The 8,532-nt window shown below is 39.3% G+C and overlaps 1 protein-coding gene and 1 long non-coding RNA gene across 2 annotated transcripts in view; one reads left to right on the top strand and one right to left on the bottom strand.

Moving 5' to 3' along the window:
* Window positions 1-8,532, bottom strand: part of LOC107698698 (aryl hydrocarbon receptor repressor-like) — a gene marked incomplete at its 3' end in the record, with an annotated part of 19,268 nt that overhangs the window by 1,510 nt on the left and 9,226 nt on the right. The window lies entirely within an intron of this gene.
* Window positions 1,449-3,268, top strand: LOC107698712 (uncharacterized). The gene is made up of 3 exons (XR_001635377.1): window positions 1,449-1,531; window positions 1,711-1,805; window positions 2,407-3,268. It is a non-coding gene; the product is annotated as an uncharacterized LOC107698712 (long non-coding RNA).

Below are 8,532 nucleotides of genomic sequence, written 5' to 3'. Positions count from 1 at the left end.
CACTCACACACACTCTCGCACACACACACACACACACACAGAGAGAGAGAGGGGCGCTGGCTGAGCGAGCTGCTGCTGGCACGCGATCCAGTCCTCCGTCAATCTGCAGCGTCTCTGACAGACGGCTGGCGTGAGTCCAAGCCCTTGCGTGCAAACTGAGGAAGCCACATTAGCCTATAAAGACTTTCAGAAGAACAACAGCTGTTAAATATTGATGACTGCTGGCAGGCCATGAATGCTCGCCGCAGAAGGTTAAGCTCTGATGTTATGGAGCCTGGCAGTTCATTATATGAGCTGTTTAATGCATTTTATGCATTTGCAAATGATTTGAGCCATTTTATCCCGCATCACTAAAGGTCAAAAATCGATTGAATTGTTGAATCAACTGTATTTAGATTTTTTTTTTTTCATCAAAGTCTGTCTTTTTGCATCGAGTGTGCACACATTAAAATGTTTTCAGGTAACAAATTGTAATGACCTCAAAACGTATATTTCATTATAATTGCCTCGCATTGCTGGACATAAAGTAATGATTTTCATAGAGGTTTCACAATAATTTGATTCTCTTGGTTCCACAAGTTGTACATTTTTGTATGGACAGGTATTTATAAATGTATTCAAGTACGTTAACGTTACATTAGTTGGCTCAAGCCATACCAGTAAAGCTTGTTATTTACATTGCCTCGCATTGCTGGACATAAAGTAATGATTTTCATAGAGGTTTCACAATAATTTGATTCACTTTGTTCCACAAGTTGTACAGTTTTTTATGGACAGGTATTTATAAATGTATTCAAGTATGTTAACGTTACATTAGTTGGCTCAAGCCATACAAGTAAAGCTTGTGTTATTTACCAAAGACATTTATGTTCTTAAAATTTAACAAATCAGATTATACAGTATAAATAAATATTTAAAAGTTTAATGTTTGTATTATGGGATCAAACTAAGCACCATATTTCACATGATGCCTATTAAGTTAAATAACTGATTTGTGTCATGTGCTTTAAATAGAATTTTCCTGGTGTTTTGGCAAATATTACAACCTGACTAACTTCTTAATCTGTTTCTTTTCAGGATAAAAGTGAAGCAGCTGGAAGTTTAGTTTGGTGTTTTGATGTCCAATTATTAATTTTAATACGCATTCATTGTATAGAGATGCTGGAACCTACCTATTGCTGAGATCCTGGATTGCTGGCCTGCTTTAAAATGGAGTCAAAGGTAAAAATATTTTTCTTAGCACACTTGAAAATGTTTTATATTTAAAGGGATAGTTCACCCAAAAATGAAAATTCTGTAATTAAATTCTCACCCTCATGTCGTTCCAAACACGTAAAACCTTCGTTCATCCTCAGAACACAGATATTTTTAATGAAATCCGAGAGCTTTCTAACCCTGCATAGACGGCAGCGTAACTGAAATGTTGCCAGGCACATATGAACGTCAACCTGAAGAACCAGAATTAAAGTTGATCCCACAGGAAAAGTGTCTGAAGTACTGAGTCAGCTTTTCAGGATATGTGACACTTCAGGTCAGTGGTTACACTTCTTAATGGCTGATAAAGAAACTACAGTTGATTTTGAGTGATTTCGGTTGTTTGTCATACACACAGAAATTTTAGGGTGATGCATAGTATTGTGTGGCTGTGCTGATTAGATTCCATGTTAAATCAAGAATCTCATACTCAAGTCTCTAATTTTCACACTGAAGGAAATACTGACATCCATGTATGATGAGCTGCTGTCCTCCGTGCTCCCTCCGCCTATCTGCTTGAGGATGACTCCAGCGTTCTCAAGATGTGGGATGTAAGTGATCGTGTTGCTTAAGCCTATGATACACGGGGCAACTTTTTGAGCAATTTCGCTGAGCAAAAGATGAGACACAGGGCACACGACCGATCTAAAGTATCCGGATAGAAATTTGTTGCCCATTTTCAATGGGGAAGTGCCCAAGCAACATTGCTAAAAAAAAGTTGCCCTGCCCACCTTTAGAATTTAGAGAGAGAGATCACTAAAAATCAAAATGCTGCCTAGTCCTCATTTACACTCTTTTACAGAACACCAAAGAATTACTACAATTATAAAGGATATATTCAAAACCTGGAACTACAGCCTGAATGGCAGGAGAGATTGTTGGTAACCAAACAGTTTTTGTTCTAACATAGCTTCCATAGTATGGAAAAAAATTCTATGAAAATCAATGCAACCTGAAACTGTTCGATAATCAACAATCACCTTCCATTCAGATGTCATTCTGCTTCTAGTTCCAGGTTTTGAATATAGGCTATCAATTATAATTGTAGTTAATTGTATGGGATAGAATGGTTTGGAGTAGATGTAAATATGTCACTTGTTAGCAGTCAGCCTTTGGAACTTTACAGTAACATTACTCTGTTTTTGTCTTCAGGTAGAACAATCTGATGAACCAGATGTTGATGATGTGTCACTTCGTTTCCTCTCCATTAGTAACAATTCAACAGTTGCCACGTTCTTCTGCTCAGAGAAGACTGAAGTTGTACTTTGGGTAACAGTTAACGATTTCCCCTCATTGGCTCATGCATTTGTCATGCTTTTTGGACTAACGTACGCCTTGGATCTAAGTTCCCTAAAAGAGTTGGACAATACATTTGACTTTACCCACAAATTCTTGATGGGTCTGGAGGATGGGAAGCTGAGACCCAGAGTGTTGAGTCTTAAAAATGAACTTTTGTCAGTAGAGTTTCCTCAGTGTTTGAACAAAGCTTACAAAGGTACTGTTTTATTTGACATTTCATTTAAACTTTCACTTCTGTCACTTTTAGTACATTCTTTTCTTTCTTTCTTTCTTTCTTTCAATATTTGTCTAGTATTTAATTTGCAGAACATTTTCTCAGTTGATTTTCTGGAATGGTATAAGTTCCATATACAGTACCATGTGTTCATCCACTCATAGAAATGACTGTTTTAAAACAAACATTGCTCTATTTTGAAATTTCTCTTATATTTTATTCTAGTATTACTTTTATATTTCTAAAGTTACTGTTTGATGTGAATTTTGGAAGTGTTCCTATTTTAGGGAAGTGTTTACAGCTGGGTGATATCCAGATATCCATATTGTCCACTTCTAAAAGTGACAGTTATTATCTCAGCTCATTTCTCAAGGGCCTTGCACTGTTTTGGAGAATGTATTTCCATTTGACAAACAATTTAATGTTGATGTTTTGTTAATGATTTGTGGTTACTTAATAAAATAGTAATTTGCATTTAAATAGTCTTCTAACCCATTTTTCTTATTTTATTTTTATTTTAGTTAGTGTATAGTTATTTATGAAAACGAATGTTTTTACGAAGGTAAACTTAATTGTAATGTAACAAAAATGTTTAAGTCATCTTTATTTAATTTTAATTGGTTCTGTGAACCCAAAAACTCCTTGTAAAATGAACTTATAATGTTAATGTTAATGAACAATAATGTTGTAGTAACTTGTAAGATTAAGTTAATATCAGTTAAAATTACTTGGTAACATTTACTTTAAAAAATGATGTTTCTTTAACTTATACAATTTAGTTAATATAACTTCAAAATTTCGATGTAATCAGTTTCAACTATTTTTTTGAGTTATATTAACTTATCCGGTTTTACAGTGTAGCTAACAAGAGAAATGGATATGTTTTGGATGCTGTCCAGTGGGTCAAAGTCACCCAACACCAAAAACAGCCATCATGAATTAGCCAATACTGATACGGATCAGTGACATCACTTGATCCCGGCAAATTAGTGATATTCCAGCCACCCGCGCTAGATTAATTACTGCATCGACAGCCACCACTCATCTGTTCACAGCATATTCATTTAATGGTTAATGTCACCAAACCCAAGCTCACTGCATCTCCATCTCACTGTAAAAACACGCCATGCATTGATCAGGGACATATGTTGTTTATGTGGTGATCTTCCTAGAAGTATGACGTTTTAATTCCAACATGTGTCGGACAAACCTGAAAACCAGACCTCGTTTGTCCAAAGTAAAGCAGCACAAACTCGTGGAGAAGACATGGCTATCTCCTGACCACACCACACTAGAGACCCCTTCAGACGCTGAGATCGCGTTCACACACAGACCCAGAAAAGACACATTATCTCGTGTGACAGTCGTGTATTTGCTGACTTGAGTCTTTAAGTTGAGGACACACTGGAGTGCACACAGCGCTCATTACAGGCATGTGCTCTAGTCATCCACAAACACCACAGAGCATTATCACCGCCACACCAGGAGTTAGTTATGGTTCCCGAGTGAATAAACAGCATGCAGTGGGCTGCTAGCGGTCAGGTCTGGATTGAGGCACACTTCAGTTCAGCTCAAATGTGTTTCGATTCACACCAGCGTCCAGCAGGAAAGCAGAAGTCTGCGTCGTGTTTATTTCTCATTGGTGATTCTCTGTTGCTTCCCGTTAAAAAAACAAACAGTATGCTGGTATGTTTTGAAGCATGGTTGCTGGTTTGAGCTGGTTCAAAACATACCTAACCATCATATGCTGGTTTTTCAACAGGGGCTTTTGTTCCGTTTAAATGTAATTCAGGAGAGTCAAATACGGCCAGGTGCTGTCTGCTTGAACAAACAAAAAAGTCAAACACTCTAATATTTTGCTGAACTGACTTTAGCTTTGCACTTCACAGTGTGAATCCATTGTTGCACTGTTTCGAAAACCTTATGCAACATCACAATACATCTCCTGTTTGACAAAGAGAGACTTGAACAACTCTGTAAAGTCAAGTCGACTCCAGCACATCCCAAAGACTCAATGGAGTCAAAGTCGGGACTGATTCCCTGAACAACTCTTTGACCATTGAGCCCGATGAATCCGGGATAAGGCCACAGGATGTTTCTTCATACATGGTTGTTTTAGAAATGAAAAGCTGCAAGAATTGTTTTCAAACATATGACATGCCACTAACATATTAATCACTGCGATCATGATCTAATCCCAGGTTCTGGAGTATTTGCTTATTAAAATCCAAACAGCATGATTTTTGGCCAGCGGTGTATTGCAGCTGAATCTGTGGGTGTTGTAATGTGGCTTGGCACGCAACACTCGACCCCGCTGCACATCAACAGCACAACAGCTTTTCTGCTGTTTCCCCATCAGCAGCGCTTTGATTTATGACTCTAGTGCAAGAATTTCTCTCAAATATCTCCAGCATGTTCTGACTCTTTCTGTTCACAGATGAACTGTGATCCTGTGGTGAGTGGCTTTGTTTTGTCTTCTACTAGAGAGAAGGCAGAAAATGGACCGGGAGTGACATAAGAAAGTGTGACGATGCATTCAAAACAACATTAATCGCTGCATCATTTCAAAGTCAAATTAATATTCTCACATCTAAAGAAGAAATGATATCAAATGAAGTGAGATGAATGCAGTGACGGCGAGCGTCTGAAGACAGTTGTCCAGGATTCCCGGAGCAGCGGGTAAATCCCAGTCCTGGACCGGTTCCCAGGCGTTGCATGCAGAAGGAGCTGCTGCTGCCCATCGACATGCAAACACTTCCACAGTGCAGCTGGAGGATCAGATGTTTACAATGAAGACAGAAGCTGAGCTCAGAGAGCCTGTGAAACATCAGAGCCATGAACAGACACCAGCAAACACTGACTGCCTTTCACACTGGACTCCGGGCTGAGGATGAGATGTTTGGCATCAGTGTTCATCATCTAGTAGCACCAGACAACATATTTACATATATGTCAATTCCATCGTTTTTAATACATTTGCTGTACATTTAGATAATATCTGTACATGTTCTTTTTGTCTGTGCTTTATTTTTTCGATGCATATTCCATTTAATATATATAGACATATATATTATCATAATTTTGTAATATTGTATTTCTGTGTGCTAGAACCTTCTGTCACCAAGACAAATTCCTCGTGTGTGTGAACAGACTTGGCAATAAAAGCTCATTCTGATTCTGGTTTGTCTTCAGTCAGTCGTGAAACACTCGATCCTTTCGCAGACTGCGATGAGAAGCAGCTGTGAAAACAGCAGTGTAAGAACAGACTTTTTTCCCCTTTAACCGTCATCTTTGTCACAATTGATGTGAGTTATTCATTATCGAATTAGAGTAGTTCACTTTCAGAATGAAAACCCTGTTTACTCACCCCCCACTTGTTCCAAACCTGTTGATGAACACCATTGACTTCCATAGTAGGAAAAAAATAGTATGGAAGTCAATGGTGCTCATCAACATTTTTCAAAATATCTTCTTTTGTGTTCAACAGAAGAAAGAAACTCATACAGGTTTGGAACCAGTGGGGGTGAGTAAATGGTGACAGGGTCTTCATTCTGAAAGTGAACTACTCCTTTAACTAAAACTCCCAAACGTTGGCTGAAACTGTTTTTGTCTCACTAAACTCCTCAGATTGATGTCGTTGTGCTCTTTCCAGATGCAGCACGGCTCAGAAGAAACTGCTAAATACACTGAATTAATAAACTGCGGCTGAGGAATGAGAACATGTGGCCTCCACGCAAAACAAACCGTGGCACGCAACCCTGCAACGGACGGCTCGCTCCGCAAACACACCATTACTTCACAGTGCTTTCCTGCTTCTGGACCCAAAGAGCTTTAATTCAGCGCAGTCTGTGAGATTCGGCTCACAAATAAATCACTCGCACCTTTAAAGACGTTCAACCAAAATAAATCCATTTCTCATTCAAAGGTTTATTTCGGTCCACAGCAGATTCTGAATCTAATATGTTCATGTTAGCCTTTTACTAACCCTTCATGTAACTGAAGTATTTGGGTGAGCATTTGCATTCAGTCTCATGTAAATCATGTACCCTGTAATACATCTATATCTAGATAAAACAACTCAAAAAATACTTCTCAAATAAACTTCTATTTAAAAAGAAGAATGAATTCATTTACACAATTTTGAAAGTAATTTTATCTATGTAATTTAGATTTTTATTTGTAATAAAAATTGTGCAGTTGGTGTGCACCCATCTTTAATCTGATCTACTCCATTCATTCGGTCTTATCGGATGATGTCTCACACACACACACACCTCTAACCCCTAAACCATCGCACAAACCTGTGCACATCACTAGATTCAAAGTCAAACGTCACCTGAAGTCTGGAGAACCTCACAACTACACACACACACACACACTGTCACTCACACACACACTGTCACTCACTCACACACACACTCTCTCTCACACACACAGACAGAGAGAGTTCATGAGCAGGAATCAGACAAACTGTGTTTGTGAGTGACAGTGTGTGTGTGTGTGTGTGTGTGTGTGTGTGTGTGTGTGTGCAGAAAGGAAGTCCTCTGCTCATTTCTGCAGTGCTGGTCTCATGTGCCGTTGAGCAGATCGTTTTCATAAGAGTTTCTCTGAGGTCAGCTCTTTGTCTGCTGCAGTCACGCAATCCCCCCCACCAGCGCTGCTACACGCTAGAGCTCTTAAAGAGACAGTGCAACACTAATGCTCGCTCACCGCAGCTCAATATACAGTCCCTAACTGGACTCTAACCACATTCAGTCAATATCACATGCATTTCTACACCTCTTTAGACAAAACAGAAATGAACAGGAAAACAACCATGAATGATTCATTAGTTCAGAAATGCTGTAACTGCTCTACTGAGGACAATAGTGGCATTCTTCAGATCAATTCAGTTAAAATTTTGTTCTCATCCAATATCTTCATTGCATCAATGATGCTATACTGTGAGAAAATGCATTATCTGCACACATTTAAATCCATTTATTTTGCCCAGAATTTGCTAAACAAAATAACCTGAAATGTATTAAAATGACAGCTCTCACAGCTCTCATGTCGCTACAAATCTGAGTGACTTCACAAATGACAGACAGACAGACAGACAGAGTCAGACAGACAGTCAGTCAGTCAGTCAGTCAGTCAGACAGACAGACAGACAGACAGCCATTCAGACAGACAGACAGACAGACAGTCATTCAGACAGACAGACAGACAGACAGACAGTCAGAGAGTCAGTCAGTCAGTCAGACAGACAGACAGACAGACAAACAGAAAGACAGACAGACAGTCAGACAGACAGACAGACAGACAGTCAGACAGACAGACAGACAGTCAGACAGACAGACAGACAGACAGACAGACAGACAGACAGACAGGAGGTTACATTTTTCAAACACTTTTCATGCCGTGACTAAAACAATGTGCAGCAGCATGAGTCATTTCCCAAACAGATCTGTGTGTGTGTGTGACTGTGTGGGATGTGAAAGGAGTAGAAAGGGGAGAAATTATTTCCCATGATTCGAGTAGTCATTTTTCTTTGTTTTCCAGAAATGCAGCAGGTTTAGGGTTCGTGTCTAGTCAGTATGAAGCGCTTCAGAGGTGTGTGATGGTGTTTGTGAGTGTAGGACAGTGAAACACCAGCAGCAGCAGCTGAACAGATCAGGAATATTGGGCTGTAACCGGATCAGCTGACGCTGGAGCGGCGCTCTCTCGCTCTCTCGCTCTCTCTCTCTCTCTCTCTCTCTCTCTCTCTCTCTCTCGCGTGCGAA

This window comes from Sinocyclocheilus anshuiensis, unplaced genomic scaffold, assembly GCF_001515605.1.
Source record: "Sinocyclocheilus anshuiensis isolate Anshui unplaced genomic scaffold, SAMN03320099.WGS_v1.1 scaffold1814, whole genome shotgun sequence".
Lineage (NCBI taxonomy): Eukaryota > Metazoa > Chordata > Actinopteri > Cypriniformes > Cyprinidae > Sinocyclocheilus > Sinocyclocheilus anshuiensis.
This window is presented reverse-complemented; position numbering and strand designations above follow the sequence as displayed.